The sequence below is a fragment of the Bubalus kerabau genome, chromosome 1, assembly GCF_029407905.1.
Source record: "Bubalus kerabau isolate K-KA32 ecotype Philippines breed swamp buffalo chromosome 1, PCC_UOA_SB_1v2, whole genome shotgun sequence".
Classification (NCBI taxonomy): domain Eukaryota; kingdom Metazoa; phylum Chordata; class Mammalia; order Artiodactyla; family Bovidae; genus Bubalus; species Bubalus kerabau.
The window spans coordinates 178,369,459-178,385,986 of record NC_073624.1 but is presented as its reverse complement, the minus strand read 5'-3'; the positions used below and the strand labels follow the sequence as shown (position 1 = coordinate 178,385,986).

The 16,528-nt window shown below is 39.9% G+C and overlaps 1 pseudogene; it reads left to right on the top strand.

Moving 5' to 3' along the window:
- The first annotated feature begins 13,995 nt into the window (after positions 1-13,995).
- Positions 13,996-14,824, top strand: LOC129641979 (olfactory receptor 7A10-like; annotated as a pseudogene).
- The last annotated feature ends 1,704 nt before the right edge of the window (positions 14,825-16,528 follow it).

Here is a 16,528-nt window from a genome sequence, read left to right as displayed (position 1 = left end):
TTCTTTTTTGATTTCTTCTGTGATTTGTTGGTTATTCAGCAGCGTGTTGTTCAGCCTCCATATTTTGAAATTTTTTATTAGTTTTTCTCCTGTAATTGAGATCTAATCTTACTGCATTGTGGTCAAAAACATGCTTGGAATGATTTCAATTTTTTTGAATTTACCAAGGCTAGATTTGTGGCCAGCATGTGATCTATCCTGGAGAAGGTTCCGTGTGCACTTGAGAAAAAGGTGAAATTCATTTTTGGGGGGTGAAATGTCCTATAGATATCAATTAGGTCTAACTGGTCTATTGTATCATTTAAAGTTTGTGTTTCCTACTTAATTTTTTGTTTAGTTGATATATGCAAAGGTGTGAGTGGGGTATTAAAGTCTCCCACTATTATTGTGTTATTGTTAATTTCCCCTTTCATACTTGTTAGCATTTGTCTTACATATTGCGATGCTCCTGTGTTGGGTGCATATATATTTATAATTGCTATATCTTCTTCTTGGATTGACCCTTTGATCATTATGTAGTGACCTTCTTTGTCTCTTTTCACAGCCTTTGTTTTAAAGTCTATTTTATCTGATATAAGTATTGCTACCCCTGCTTTCTTTTGGTCCCTATTTGCATGGAAAATCTTTTTCCAGCCCTTCACTTTCAGTCTGTATGTGTCCCCTGTTTTGAGGTGGGTCTCTTGTAGACAACATATATCGGGGTCTTGTTTTTGTATCCATTCAGCCAGTCTTTGTCTTTTGGTTGGGGCATTCAACCCATTTATGTTTAAGGTAATTATGGCACCCCACTCCAGTACTCTTGCCTGGAGAATCCCATGGATGGAGGAGTTTGATGGGCTGCAGTCCATGAGGTCGCTAGGAGTCAGACACGACTGAAAAACTTCACTTTCACTTTTCACTTTCATGCATTGGAAAAGGAAATGGCAACCCATTCCAGTGTTCTTGCCTGGAGAATCCCAGGGACGGTAGAACCTGGTAGACTGCTGTCTCTGGCATCGCACAGAGTCATACACGACTGAAGCGACTTAACAGCAGCAGCAGCATGATCCCATTGTCATTTACTTTATTGTTTTGGGTTCGAGTTTATACACCATATTTATATTTCCTGTCTAGAGAATATCCTTTAATATTTGTTGGAGAGCTGGTTTGGTGGTGCTGAATTCTCTCCACTTTTGCTTTTCTGTAAAGCTTTTTTATTTCTCCTTCGTATTTGAATAAGATCTTTGCAGGTACAGTAATCTGGGCTGTAGGTTATTTTCTTTCATCACTTTAAGTATGTCTTGCCATTCCCTCCTTGCTTGAACAGTTTCTATTGAAAGATCAGCTGTTATCCTTATGGGAATTCCCCTGTGTGTTATTTGTTGTTTTTCCCTTGCTGCTTTTAATATTTGTTCTTTGTGTTTGATCTTTGTTAATTTATTAATATGTGTCTTGGGGTGTTTCGCCTTGGGTTTATCCTGTTTGGGACTTTCTGGGTTTCTTGGACTTGGGTGATTATTTCCTTCCCTATTTTAGGGAAGTTTCAACTATTATCTCCTCAAGTATTTTCCTATGGTCTTTCTTTTTGCCTTCTTCTTCTGGGACTCCTATGATTTGAATGTTGTACAGTTTAATATTGTCCTGGAGGTCTCTGAGATTGTCCTCATTTCTTTTAATTTGTTTTTCTTTTTCCCTCTCTGATTCATTTATTTCTACCACTCTATGTTCTAATTCACTAATCCTATCTTCTGCCTCTGTTATTCTACTATTTGTTGCCTCCAGACTGTTTTTGATCTCATTTATTGCATTATTCATTATATATTGACTTTTTTTTTTCCTTCGAGGTCCTTGTTAAACCTTTCTTGCATCTTCTCAATCCTTGTCTCCAGGCTATTTATCTGTGATTCCATTTTGATTTCAAGATTTTGGATCATTTTCACTATCATTATTCGGATTTCTTTATCCTGTAGTTTCCCTATGTCTTCCTCTTTTGTTTGGTTTGGTGGGCATTTATCGTGTTCCTTTACCTGCTGGGTATTCCTCTGTCTCTTCATCTTGTTTATATTGCTCAGTTTGGGGTGTTCTTTCTGTATTCTGGCAATTTGTGGAGTTCTCTTTATTGTGGAGTTTCCTCACTGTGGGTGGGGTTGTACAGGTGGCTTATCAAGGTTTCTTGGTTAGGGAAGCTTGTGTAGGTGTTCTGGTGGGTGAAGCTGGATTTCTTCTCTCTGGAGTGCAATGAAGTGTCCAGTAATGAGTTATGAAATGTCTATGGTTTTGTAGTAACTTTGGGCAGCCTGTATATTGGAGCTCAGGGCTGTGTTCCTGTGTTGCTGGAGAATTTGCATGGTATGTCTTGCTCTGGAACTTGTTGGCCCTTGCGTGGTGCTTGGTTTCAGTGTAGGTGTTGAGGCGTTTGATGAGCTCCTGTCAATTAATGTTCCTTGGAGCCAGGAGTTCCCTGGAGTCAGGGTTTGGACGTAAGCCTCCTGCTTCTGGTTTTCAGTCTTATTTTTGCAGTAGTTTCAAAACTTCTCCTTCTCTACAGCACCATTGATAAAACATCTAGGTTAAAGATGAAAAGATTCTCCACAATGAGGGACACCCGGAGAGATTCACAGAGTTACATGGAGAAGAGAAGAGGGAGGATGGAGTTAGAGGAGACCCGAATGAGATGAGGTGGAATCAATAGAAGAGAGAGCAGGCTAGCCAGTAATCACTTCCTTATGTGCACTCCATAAAATGGACTGCTCAGAGATGTTCACAGAGTTATACAGAGAAGAGAAGAGGGAGGAAGGGGACAGAGGTGGCCAGGAAGATAAAAGCAGGGAATGAAAAGGAGAGAGACAGATCCAGCCAGTAATCAGTTCCCTAAGTGTTCTCCAGCATCTGGAACACACAGAATTTCACAGAGTTGGGTAGAAGAGAGAGGGGTTAGGGAGGAGACACAGGCGACTTGGTGGAGAAAAAGGAGAGTCCAAAGGGGAGAGAACAGTCAAGCCAGTAATCTCGCTCCCTAGTAAAAATGGGGACTGAAGATTGGGTTATTAAATGTACAAAATTGATAACAAATACCAAAAAGCTAAAATTAAAAATCTAGAGTAGAGTTTGTAATTTCAAAAATACAATGTTAAAGAAAATAAGAAGAAAAAGAAAGAGAAAAAAAAAGTCACAAAAATTATTTAAGAAAATATAGGTACAAAATTGATAACATATACCAAAAAGCTAAAATTAAAAATCTAGAGTAAAGTTTGGAATTTCAAAAATGCAATGTTAAAGAAAAGAAGAAGAAAAATAAAGATAAAAAAGTCACAAAAATTACAAAGAAAATATAGGTACAAAATTGATAACATATACCAAAAAGCAAAAATTAAAAATATAGAGTAGAGTTTTGAATTTCAGAAATACAGTGTTAAAGAAAAGAAGAAAAAGAGAGAAAAAAAAGTTACAAAAATTATTTAAAAAAATAGGTACAAAACTGATAACAAATACCAAAAAGCAAAAATTAAAAATCTAGAGTAGAGTTTGGAGTTTCAAAAATACAATGTTAAAGAAAAGAAGAAGAAGAAAAAAACACAAAGTCACAAAAATTACAAAAAATACATATATGAAGTTTGCTTTTTAAAAAATAAAGTCTTTTTTTTTTGCAAAGTAATAGTAGGTTATGAAAGTGAAAATTAAAGGAGTAATACAAGATTTTAAATTTCTTAAAAAATTAAAAAAAATGAATGATTGTAAAAATAGTAAAAATATATATATAAGACTTTCTCTGGTGTTGTTGTGGGTATCGTGGGGTCAGTTCATTTTCGGCTAGTTTCTTGGTCCTGCTTATATTTCTCAAGATCTATAGGCCCCTTCTGGAAAAGGTCAGTTTTCATTTCAATCCCAAAGAAAGGCAATGCCAAAGAATGCTCAAACTACCACACAATTGCACTCATCTCACACACTAGTAAAGTAATGCTCAAAATTCTCCAAGCCAGGCTTCAGCAATACGTGAACCGTGAACTTCCTGATGTTCAAGCTGGTTTTAGAAAAGGCAAAGGAACCAGAGATCAAAATGTCAACATCCGCTGGATCATGGAAAAAGCAAGAGAGTTCCAGAAAAAACATCTATTTCTGCTTTACTGACTATGCCAAAGCCTTTGACTGTGTGGATCACAATAAAGTGTGGAAAATTCTGAAAGAGATGGGAATACCAGACCACCTGATCTGCCTCTTGAGAAATTTGTATGCAGGTCAGGAAGCAACAGTTAGAACTGGACATGGAACAACAGACTGGTTCCAAATAGGAAAAGGATTATGTCAAGGCTGTATATTGTCACCCTGCTTATTTAACTCCGGTGCAGAGTACATCATGAGAAACGCTGGACTGGAAGAAGCATAAGCTGGAATCAAGATTGCTGGGAGAAATATCAGTAACCTCAGATATGCAGATGACACCACCCTTATGGCAGAAAGTGAAGAGGAACTAAAAAGCCTCTTGATGAAAATGAAAGAGGAGACTGAAAAAGTTGGCTTAAATCTCAACATTCAGAAAATGAAGATCATAGCATCCAGTCCCATCACTTCATGGGAAATAGATGGGGAAACAGTGGAAACAGTGTCAGACTTTATTTTTTTGGGCTCCAAAATCACTGCAGATGGTGAATGCAGCCATTAAATTAAAAGACACTTACTCCTTGGAAGGAAAGTTATGACCAACCTAGATAGCATATTGAAAAGAAGAGACATTACTTTGCCAACAAAGGTTCGTCCAGTCAAGGCTATGGTTTTTCCTGTGGTCATGTATGGATGTGAGAGTTGGACTGTGAAGAAGGCTGAGCACCGAAGAATTGATGCTTTTGAACTGTGGTGTTGGAGAAGACTCTTGAGAGTCCCTTGGACTGCAAGGATATCCAACCAGTCCATTCTGAAGGAGATCAGCCCTGGGATTTCTTTGGAAGGAATGATGCTAAAGCTGAAACTCCAGTACTTTGGCCACCTCATGCGAAGTGTTGACTCACTGGAAAAGACTGTGATGCTGGGAGGGATTGAGGGCTGAAGGAAAAGGGGACGACAGAAGATGAGATGGCTGGATGGCATCACTGACTCAATGAAAGTGAGTCTGGGTGAACTCTGGGAGTTGGTAATGGACAGGGGCCTGGCGTGCTTCGAGTCATGGGGTTGCAAAGAGTAGGACACGACTGAGCAACTGAACTGAACTGAATAGGCCCCTTCCTATGTAGTTGGTACTAACTACAGGGTTTTAATCTATTGCAGCTGTTGCTTCCAAGGCGGTTCCCTCTGTTTTAGCTTCTTCTGTTTGTTGCTGTCTTCAGTGTCTGATTTCCGCCCTGACACAAAAAGGGAGGTGGTGGACACTTTTTTTTTTTTTTTTTTAGGCTCACTTATTCAGTCGTGCTATGGGGAGGGAGGGACGCTGCAAACAAATAATACTGGCGTGTGCTCACAGTGCCTCAGCCACATTGGGCCTGCCCCCGCTCATGGTGCGTATACTCTCCCTGCCCACACTGCTCAGGCTCTAGGTTGCTCCTCTGGGAACCATCTGAGGCCGTCCCTGGGCTGCATGCACCTCCCAGGTCTAAGCCGCTCAGATTCAGGCATTCAGGTAGTCCTCAGAGGCACAGACTAGGTTGGGCCTGCGTTTTGTGCCCTTCCCAGGTTCGAGCAGCTCAGGTGATGAGGTGTTTAGGGATCACAGTGGCTTTGACTTATCACCTCCCTGCCGCTTGGTTTTCTGGGTGTACAACCAGAGCACCTTCTCAGGCGGATGTTGATCATCTAGAAACCCAAGAAGTCTTGGTTAGCAAAGAAGCCTGCTTACAGTTTTGTAGATAATGTCTCTCTGGGGCTGCAATTGCCCCCTTTCAGCTCTGGCTGCCTGTCACCAGAGGGGGATGGTCTGCAGCCTGCTATCTCTGTTCAGTCCTTTGTTCTGTGCGTGGGCCTGGCTATGTCTTAGGTTAGGGTTGGCTTTTTGCGTGGTAGTTATTCCACAGTCTGTTTTGCTAGCACAAGTTAGTTCGCTCAGATAGCGCTCAGGGCATTCAGGCCAGATCCTCACTCTAAGTGATGCAACCCGTGCCTCCCTGCCCAGCCTCCACTTGCTAGTGGCGGGTGCAGGCATCTGCACTGCTTCTCTACTGGGGGAGTTACCGTTGGGCTCGTAATCTGTAGGTTTTAATTGTTTATTTATTTTTCCTCCTTGTTATGTTGCCCTCTGTGCTTCCAAGGCTTGGCACAGACTCGGCAGTGAAAGTGTTTTCTGGTGTTTGGAAACTTCCCTCTTTTTAAGACTCCCTTCCCGGGATGGAGCTCCGTCCCTACCTCTTTTGTCTCTTTTTTTATCTTTTCTATTTTTTCCTACCTCCTTTTGAAGACAATGGGCTGCTTTTCTGGGTGCCTGATGTCCTCTGCAGGCATTCAGAAGTTGTTTTGTGGAATTTACTCAGCTTTTAAATGTTCTTTTGATGAATTTGTGGGGGAGAAAATGGTCTCCCTGTCTTATTCCTCCTCCATCTTCGCTCCTCCCCCTTACTCTTTTTTTAAAATTTAAATATCCTCTTAAGTTTTGTTATATCTATGAGTGCCAAGTGTTTGTTTTTTTTTTCTTTCTAATTTCCCTTTGTGTGTTAATCACACAGTTGTGTCTGACCCTGAGGCTCCCTGGACTGTAGCCCACCATGCTCCTCTGTCTATGGGATTCTCCCAGGAAGAACACTGGAGTCAGTTGCTATTTCCTTCTCCAGGGGATCTTCCCAAGCCAGGGATCAAACCTGCATTGTCAGATAGATTCTTTACCCCAAAGAAAGCCAACCTGAGGAAGTATACTATAAGATTTTCTGCCTTGTTATGTAATTACTATAAAGGGAATGCCCAAACATTCTGTTTCTTTACTTCTGAAGGCCATGCAGAAAAGGGATGCTATTAGAAAAGAAATAAAAACTGTAAAAATACTTGTATAGTCCAAAGAATACATTTAAGGGTAAGGGGTGTATGTATATGTGTGCATTATCTGTATATATTTTATTTTAAAAAGCACACTCACACACAAACATGTACATACACACAGACCCATATATATTCCCATATATTATATTGAGAATAACCTTTACAGTAAATGGACAGTAATAAAATGAAAATAATGAATGTATTTATTAATATGGAATTTAAATAATGTAGAAATATAGATAATAACATTTAAAAGAGTATGACACCTTATCTTTGATATGAATTACTTTTTATATCTTAACCCCTCAAAATAAAATTGCATTTACATTTATGTAACCAGTGTGTGCACACAGGCTCAGTCATGTCCTACTCTTTGTGACCCCAAGGACTGTAGCTTTCCAGGCTTCTCTGTCCATGGAATTCTTTAGGCAAGAGTACTGGAGTGGGTTGCCATTTTCTCTTCTAGGGGATCTTTCCAACCAAGAGATTGAACCCGAGTCTCCTGTGTCTTCTGCATTGGCAGGTGGATTCTTTACCACTGTGCCACCTGGGGAGCCCATAAATGAACCAGTAAATAAGACAAGTATTTCAAATAGCTTCTAATTCTCTTCTTCAATGGGGTTGAAGTGGGGTTCCACTACAAAATACCTTTATCCAGGGGAAACTAAAGAACTGAATCGAGCTGTCTCTCAGTAATGCATTACTACACTAATGGCTTTAAAAATTAAAGCTCTAGAGATCAGATGTGGATATTTCTTGCATTGGATTGAACAGAAGATATCTGGGAGAGCTGAGACCCATCTGGACACTCCAGGGAAGAAGGCATTACCTTCCTAGATCACTATCTAGGGGCACCTTCATGCCTTGTCTTATGGTCCTTCCATTTTCAAAGCCAACATCATAGCATCTTCAAATCTATCTCTGACACCACTTTTTACTCTCTTTTCAACATATAGAGAACCATTGCCATTACTCATACCAATGAGCATAATTCAAGTTAGTCTCATCATAAGGATAATAATTTGCTAATTTATTTTATCATTTACCTTTATTTTTCTTTATGTAAGTTAACCTATTAGAAATTTTAAAAATTTAAGCAGAATATTAAATGTCTCTGAATCTCATTTCTAAAATGGGGACTGGAGGATATGCTATATTATTGATACTTCACAGAATAAGCTTCTCTAAACAGACAATCCATACAATGTGCTAAGATGGGTTAAAATATTTTATAATGAGGGGATAAATGACAACTATTTACTTCAGATATAAGTATGGAATTCTTAATGGTTTTAACTGAGCTTCCCAGGTGGTGCAATGGTGAAGAATCTGCCTGCCAATGCAGCAGACACAAGAGACACGAATTTGATCCCTGGATTGGGAAGATCACCTATAGTAGGGAATGGCAACCCACTCCAATATTCTTGCCTGGAAAATTCCATGGTCAGAGAAGCCTGATGAGCTACAGTTCGTGGGTTCTCAAAGAGGAGACAAACTGAGCGACTGAGCACACACACACACACACACACACACACACACACACACGAGAAACCAAAGAGCTCACTGCCCAATGTTTTACATTAAAGAAACAAACTAGTCCCTCATATAAAGAGGGAAATAAAATTTTTATAAGAATATTATGGGCTGTGTCCTTACAAAATGTCAATGCACTGACCAGCAAAGAGAACTATCCAAGACAGTTGCTTCAGTCTGACTTACTGGAGAAAACTCAAAGTTGGGGTTGGGATAAGATGCTGGGAGTTTAGACTCTGGAAGGAGTAGAGATCATGGAGAAGGATTAATAAAAACTGAATTTGCATGGCTTATAACCTGGTCTCCTGGGAATAGAGAATGAACTGGAAAAAACAAAACAAAACAAAACCTTTTGTCCAGACCAAGTCCCACAGGGAATTCATATGCCTGTAGGTCATTTATCAAGAGGGAAATGTACCTAATGAGCACATTTACAGAGTTGTAAATGCCTTCTCTGCTGCATCCCTGAGCTTGTACAGCCTGGGTGTGGAGTAGACTAACTGTTGCATTTGGAGTCCTAGGTCTGAGTAAAGAACCAATTCTTGACCCCTCCTTCCTGCTCGCTCATCTGAAGACAGAGCTTCAGTCTCCACCATCATCCAACCAGAAGGGATTCAGACTTCCATAAGGAGCCCTCTGTTCATAGTCCCATGCAGGTGAGTCTGAGACCTCAAATCAGATCAGATCAGATCAGTCGCTCAGTCCTGTCCAACTCTTTGCGACCCCATGAATCGCAGCACACCAGGCCTCCCTGCCCATTACCAACTCCCGGAGTTCACTCAGACTCACGTCCATCGAGTCAGTGATGCCATCCAGCCATTTCATCCTCTGTCGTCCCCTTCTCCTCTTGCCCCTAATCCCTCCCAGCGCTTTGGCTCCATCCCTTCATTCTTTCTGGAGTTATTTCTCCACTGATCTCCAGTAAAAGATCCTGCTAAAAATGTTCAGATTTGGCAAAACTAATACAATTATGTAAAGTTTAAAAATAAAATAAAATTAAAAAAAAATGAAATACAAAAAAATTTACATTAGAAACATCTCATCCTAACTCAGAGTCCAGAGACCCCTATGACTGTTTGCTTGGTTGATTAAAATATCAATATATTTTATGATGCTAGAAAGAAAAGTGGACATTGAATTCAATAACAATGTTCAGTGGAATGGAATAGAAGCCCAAAGAGAAGAGAGATGAGAGGCATAAAGAGTTTCCAGTAAAAGTAGAACTTATGCCCAATATTTTATTAACTAATTGGGGTGAAAGATATTGTGCATGTGTGTTTTCTAAGTTGGTTCAGTTTTGTCCAACTCTTTGCAATCTTATGGATTGCAAACCACCAGGCTCCTCAGTCCATGGGATTTTCCAGGCAAGAATAGTGGAGTAGATTGCCATTTCCTCCTCCAAGGGATCTTCCCGACCCAGGGATCAAATCTGCATCTCTCACATTTCCTGCATTGGCAGGGAGGTTCTTTACTACTAGTGCCACCTGAGAAGTCCTAAAGCTGTTGGGTATTAGCTTTGGAGTGATGCAGAATGAATTGAAGGCATTCTTTTATGACTTTTACAGTGGAATTTTTTTTTTTTCTTCTCATCAACTGGTTGTTTGCCATTTAGTTATTTTATTAGGTACAGATGTATTTGAGAGGAATTGTGAGTCTGTATAAATTTTGTGTGGTCAAATCTATCAATCATTTATATTATGTTTTATGCATTTCTAGTATATCAATACTACAAAAATATAAGAAAGTGAAGTTCAAATTCTGGCTCTCTAACAATGTCCAGAGTCTTTTATAGCTGTGACATATTGAGAGCTTGATAAATGCCAGGGATGCTGTAAACATTCCACAAGCACAGGACAGACCCTCACCTCAAATACTGATCTGGTTGAGAATGTCAATTGTGCCAACTCTGGGGAACCCTGAATTAAAGAACACCTGTATTTTGAATATTCATTGCTATCTTCATTTTTTTTCCTTAAAATGTTGTAACATTTTCTTTACATTTTCTGCCAGACAAGTCAGAGAGGACTCCTAGTTCAGAAGCACACAGTCCCAAACTGACAAATATATTTTCCACAGGAGAATGATATGAAAGAGATTTTGTGTTGCTTTCTCAAGTCATATACTGGATTAGAGCAAAACTTTGAGTATGTGGTCACAATTTTGATTTCCCTGTTATTATTATATACCCATATATTACATGTCACTTTTTCTATAGTAAATAGACTTTCAAATACTTTTTTTAAACAAATGATTGCTTTTCAATTGACTTTTGTGGCATTTTCTTGACCAAAAATTTTAAGAATATTTTAGTTAGATTGGCGGGTGAGTGGAAGGGAGATTACATACCAAAACATTCTATGAATATAATATATCATATTATTTTTATTTGTAGGTCACTGTCAATGTAATTAATCCATATCAATGTCATGAATCATTACTGTTATATATACAGTTCAATTAATTTTCAATACTTCATTTAATCTTGTTTATTACACTTGCTTCAGAATCATACTATTTAACCTGGTTTCATTCTCTTTGTCATAGTTTTACTTACTAGCTTTTCATTTTTCTAAATTACTTTTGGTTCAAGTGCACATCTATTCACACACTTCATTAAAATGTGAGGGTGAGCAAAACAGGTGAATTTCCTTCCTGTTTTGGATCTTGCTTTATGATTAGGAAGACAGAGTAAAATGAAAGAAACGTGTGTGTAATTCAATGTACTCAGACGACTAATACGAAGGACGTTACTCAGTGATAAGAGTAGAATTGTTACACTGTGGGTAGGTTTTATGTGGATGGACCATACAGATCATTAGTTGTTGAATGAAGAGCAGAACTAGACTAGAGTGTGCCCATAGGACTTATGGGAAAAGTGATAAAAACCCAAGCATAACAAAGAGGTGATGCCACATATGAAAAAGGGAGAGTCTTGCCTTGTCTGCTGTCGGACCTATAAAGCCAATTAGTCAAATAGGTATTAAGCAGCCCCAGAAAAATAAGTATTGCTGCCTGATATTAAAGAAGGTCAATATTCAATCCATATTTCGTTATGCTTTCTATACATCCATTTGTGAAATGTTGGCTCAGTCCTTTTGCTCACCTTCTGTTGGGCTATCCAATCTGCAAATGTTTCAAGTCATACAGATATCACTATTTTATCATTTGAATAAATATTTTTTGATTTGTTATTATTTTTCCTGGACATCTGGGGTGGGGGGGACAGCACATGAAATGTCACCAAGACTGAAGAAACCTCTTTACCACAGTCTCTCAGGAGACATTTGAGTTTGTTAGGTCTTTATTCCCTCTTGTGTCCATTGCTCTCTCTCTTTCTGCCCCCTCCCCAATCCCTCTCTGTCTCCTGATGTACACATATACCTTAAAATTCAAGTTTTGAGGCAAGATAAATATATATGTGTGTGTGTGTATATATATATATATATATATATATATATATATAGAGAGAGAGAGAGAGAGAGAGAGAGATGTACATTCATTGAAAAGTTTTTTATTTTATATTGGAGTAAAGCCAATTAACAATGTTGTGATAGTTTCAGGTGAACAGCAAAGGGACTCAGCCATACTTATACATGTATCCATTCTCCCCCAAACTCCCCTTCCATCCAGACTGAGACATAACATGGAGCAGAGTTCCCTGTGTTATGCAGCAGGAACTTTTTGGTTATCCACTTTAAATATAGCATTGTGTTCATGTCCAACCCAAACTCTCTAACTGTTCCTTCCCCTCATCTTTTCCCCTGGCAACCATAGGTTCACATTCAACTACTTCTTAATGATCTTTAATACAAGTGTAAAATGGCCATACCAAAATTAAATCCCAAGTATATTGGTACCAAGAATACTTACAAACGGGAATTTTTGGATACCACTTTATATAACCTGATCTTATCAATGGGAGTTGTATCAAACTCTAACTTAATCAAGGTAGCTAGGGATGAGGGGTGAAAAACATAGAAATAACATAGCTTAGGTGGCCAGTGTCTACTGTGTGTGTGCATGTGTATGTGTGTGCCTGTGTGTGTGCGTGTATGTGTGCCTGTGTGTGTGCATGTATGTGTACCTGTGTGTATGTGTGTGTGTGTGTGTGCCTGTGTGTGTGTGTGTGTGTGTGGTGCCTGGTGGAGTATGAGAAGTCCTCACAGTGGTGGTACTGAATTCATGTATTCCAAGGTGACTCCAAGAATCTGCCTGCATTCAGGAGACCTGGGGCCAATCCCTGGGTTGGGAAGATCACCTGAAGGAGGGCATGGAAACCCACCCCAGTATTCTTGACTGGAGAATTCCCATGGGCACAGGAGCCTGGCGGGGTGTAGTCCACAGTGTCATAAAGAGTCGGACACACCTGAAGCAGCTGAGCACAGAAAGGTCAACAAAAGGGATCCATTTAAACACATTGGACATCCCTGCAACAATTTCATAAATTAGTAGTTACATGCAGTGGATGAAAGTCTTATGATTTGAAGTTTCAGCACCACCAGGGAAGTCACCTTGTTCCTCAGTGTCCTCTGACACCATCTCTCCTCATTCCCTCTTGCCCTATACCCTCCCCACATTGGCTTCCTTTTTTCTCTTAAACTTGAACACTTTAAACAAGCACTTTCCTCAGTGCATTTGTACTGGCTATCCTCCCTGTCAAGCATACACTTCACCTGATATGTTTATGGCTCCTACTCTTTCATCCTTGAATCTAAAAACCAGCATGCCTTCTCTACTCTTTCCATAAAACCTTTCAGGTTTCTTCATAGCAACAGTCAACATTCAAAAGTTAACTTATAAGCTATATATATACATATTCAATATATATTCACATATATATGGACTTCTCTGGTGGCTCAGCAGTAAAGAACCCGCCTGCAATGCAGGAGACTCAGAAGACCGGGGTTCTATGTTTGGGTGGGGAAGATCCCCGAGGAGGGCATGGCAATCCACTCCAATGTTCTTGCCTGGAAAACCTCATGGACAGAAGAGCCTGGAGGGCTACAGTGCATGGAGTGGGAAAGAAGCCCCTGAGCACACACATACCCACACACATATAAGACTTATGTTTACTTTGTGACTGTATTCTTAGAGATTTTGTGTTTTAGAACCCTATACTCATTGCCAAAACATCACCTGGAACATGATCATCACTCAGGTCATAATTCCCAAATGAATGAAAGTATTTCTTATGTGGAATAGATGACATCCCGGGAAAGAAGCAGCAAGTGGGACAACCTTGTCAGTTCCAGATGACACAGAAATTCCCTAAAGGGGAGCAAATCCATAAACAAAGCAGAACTTAGTTAAGCAAATATATTTAAATACAATTAGGCAAAATATAAATAATAGTTTTTCAGGATGTGAGCAATGTCTTTTTTTGTGAAAATTAGACATGATATTTTCCCCTTTCCTTTAGGTCACCTCCACCACATGGTACCAAGGAACCTAACACATGTTTCAGGTTTTCTGCTTCTGGGATTCTCAGAGGAAACAGAACTGCAGCCCATCATATTTGGGCTTTTCCTCTCCATGTACCTGATCACTGTGTTTGGAAACCTGCTCATCATCCTGGCTGTCAGCTCAGACCCCCACCTCCACACCCCCATGTACTTCTTCCTCTCCAACCTGTCCTTTGTAGACATCTGTTTCACCTCCACGACCATCCCAAAGATGCTGTGGAACATCCAGATGCAGAACAAAGTTATCACCTATGAAGGTTGCATCACCCAGGTGCATTTTTTCGCACTGTTTGTAGGGTTGGATGATTTCCTCTTAATGGTGATGGCTTATGACCGATTTGTAGCCATCTGCCACCCCCTGCACTACAAGGTCATCATGAGTGCCTGGATCTGTGGACTGCTGGTTCTTGTTTCCTGGGTCATCAATGTCCTACATTCCTTCTTGCAAACTTTAATGGTGTTGAGTTTGTCCTTCAGCAGAGAGGTGATAATCCCTCACTATTTCTGTGAACTGAAACAGTTGGTCCAACTTGCCTGTTCTGACACCTTTCTTAATGACATGGTGATGTATTTTGCAACTGTCCTGCTGGGAGGTGTTCCCTTAGCTGGTATCCTTTACTCTTACTCTAGGATAGTTTCTTCCATATGTGAAATCTCATCAGCTCAGGGGAAGTATAAAGCATTTTCCACTTGTGCATCTCACCTCTCAGTTGTCTCTTTATTTTATTGTACATGCTTAGGAGTGTACCTTAGCTCTGCTGCTACCCAAAGCTCACACTCAAGTGCAACAGCCTCAGTGATGTACACTGTGGTCACACCCATGCTGAACCCCTTCATCTACAGTCTGAGGAACAAGGACATAAAGACTTCTTTGAAAGCATTCTTTAGGAGGACAATGATTAAAACACCAGTTGTTTTAAGCTGAAGAAGGGAGCATGACTGGAAGATTTAAAAGCTCACAGGCAGAAATTGCAATTTTTGAGATCAGATTGTGGAAGCAGATGTTGCTCCTTCCTTTATTTCTTGAAATTTCCATTTGATCTCACCTCTTTCATACAATTTATGTAACTCTTTTAATTAAGCTTAGTGATTTCCCTCTTATCCAAGAGTTATTTTAATAAAGAATAGTCATGAGTTGTACTGCTCCTATGTGGGGAAAATTAATGAAGACATTCACGGCTATCTGTGTGTTTATAACAAGGAAAATTTCAGAACATTGATTTCATGTTTGTGTACATCATTCCTTTGTATCATCACTTCAGCTGCTCTTTCTGATATTTTGGACTTTGACATACACTGTATCTTGCTAGCTGTCACCGTATTTTATTTGCCTCTTTAGGATTTTATTCCTTATTCAGTTTTGTTTCCACAATACCTGTCATGTGTGTCCATGCTTTGCTCAGTTATGTCTCTTTGTGACCTTTTTGACTGTACCATGCCGGGCTCCTCTGTCCATGGGATTCTCCAGGCAAGATAACTGGAGTGAGTTGCCATATCCTCCTCCAGGGGATCTTCCTGACCCAGGGATCAAATACCATATCTTAAGTCCCCTGCATTGGCAGGCAGGGGTTCTTTACCACTAGCATCAGCTGGAAAGCCCCTGAGGCATCAAGTTCAGTTCAGTTCAGTTCAGTCGCTCAGTCATGTCTGACTCTTTGCAACTCCATGGACTGCAGCACTCCAGGCTTCCCTGTCCATCACGAACTCCTGGAGTTTACTCAAACTCATGTCCATTGAGTCGGTGATGCCATCCAACCATCTCATCATCTGTTGTCCCCTTCTCCTCCCACCTTCAATCTTTCCCAGCATTAGAGTCTTTTCAAATGAGTCAGTTCTTTACATCAGGTGGCCAAAATATTGGAGTTTCAACTTCAGTATCAGTCCTTCTAATGAATATTCAGGACTGATTTCCTTGAGGATGGACTTGTTGGATCTCCTTGCTGTCCAAGGGACTCTCAAGAGTCTTCTCCAAACCATAATTCAAAAGCATCAATTCTTTGACCCTCAGCTTTCTTTATAGTCCAACTCTCACATCCATACATGACTACTGGAAAAACCATATCTTTGCCTAGATGGACTTTTGTTGGCAAAGTAATGTCTCTGCTTTTTAATATGCTGTCTAAGTTGGTCATAACTTTCCTTCCAAGGAGCAAGTGTCTTTTAATTTCATGGCTGAAGTCACTATCTGCAGTGATTTTGAAGGCCCCCCAAAATAAAGTCTGTTACTGTTTCCACTGTTTCCTGATCTATTTTCCATCAATTGATGGGACCAGATGCCATGATCTTAGTTTTCTGAATGTTGAGCTTTAAGCCAACTTTTTCACTCTCCTCTTTCACTTTCATCAAGAGGCTCTTTAGTTCTTCTTCGCTTTCTGCCATAAGGGTAGTGTCATCTGCATATCTGAGGTTATTGATATTTCTTCAGACAATCTTGATTCCAGCTTGTGCTTCATCCAGCCCAGCATTTCTCATGATGTACTCTTCATATAAGTTAAATATAAAGCCTTGACACACTCCTTTCCCTATTTGGACCAGCCTGTCGTTCCATGTCTAGTTCTAACTGTTGCTTCTTGAGCTGCATACAGATTTCTCAAGAGGCAGGT